A 1289-nucleotide genomic window follows, 5' to 3' on the forward strand; every position below is an offset into this window, starting at 1 on the left:
TACAAACAAGTGCCAAATATAATGTTTGATAGTTACAATGGGTGAAATTTTTTCAGTACAGTACGAAAATGTAAAAATCCTATAAAAATTATTACATGCTAAGAAGAAATATAATACTTATTTAAATGTAAAATTATCTAAAAGTGTTTCAGAAAAATAACAATGTGATTAATTTAACATTACAAGAGAGCAGATTTTGTCATATTTCTGAAACACCTAAATCATATGTAATTACAAATATAAATTGCATAATTAGCAATTCCAATTTACTGATCGTTTAGTAAAAATAATCTACATGTTGTTGGTTAAATTTTTTACAACAACACAGAGTCTCGCACGGCCAGCCTTAAGAGGAGCAACCTATAAATATAAAAAGGTTTTAATTTTACAAAATACATTCATAGAATCACAGATTAATAGACAGATAGCCAATGGCCTTTCAAAAGTCGAGACCAGCATTTCCGTGCTTTAATTACCGACACACTTTGCCCCTTACCGACAGACTTTGCCCCTAGGATTGAGTCTGGACTAAATCACATTACAGACTTTGCCCCTGGTGCGAGTCCGGACTAAATATACCCGATTTTACTTACAAACTTTGCCCCTGGTGCGAATCCGGACTAATTTTGCAGTGATGCCAGATTTCAGCAGTGATGTCAGATGCTTGATGCTCGGTCAGCCGAGCCGGCGAGAATCGTGCTAGTTATGGCTTCTTGTTAATATTTCGGCGCTCGAGCGCGCGCGCGCGCACCTAGGTCTTGTCGTACTTATTAATAATTACTTATGACATTTATTGTCATTATATATATATATATATATATATATATATATATATATAGATAATTTTACATATATATATATATATATATAATGACAATAAAGCCGAGACTGAGGATTAATGAATAATTAATACTATTGTTATTATATAATAATAAAGAAAACTTATTTTGTAATTTGAAAATAATTTTTTTTTTATGAGCAAATCGTTAACTTTCCTAAAGTTGTTGGAAAATATGCGAATAATTTTAATGATTGTCAAATAATTTTCCTAGTTTATATTACTACCTAGTTAAATATAGTTTATATTTAGATAAAACAAGAGCCAATACCGAACAACAGGATTCTAAATAATATTATAGTTTAATATTCCGTCAAAATAACTGGGAGCGTTTCGTGCTTTACAGAGACTTTTTCAATCAATCAAATAAATCCCTCTAATAAACTGTAATACATTATCATAATAATATCCCGTTACATAAAAAATCCGTCGAGAGATGAAATCAATTAAC

Source organism: Temnothorax curvispinosus, unplaced genomic scaffold, assembly GCF_003070985.1.
Source record: "Temnothorax curvispinosus isolate PA1 unplaced genomic scaffold, ASM307098v1 QBEX01012779.1, whole genome shotgun sequence".
In the NCBI taxonomy this organism is placed as follows: domain Eukaryota; kingdom Metazoa; phylum Arthropoda; class Insecta; order Hymenoptera; family Formicidae; genus Temnothorax; species Temnothorax curvispinosus.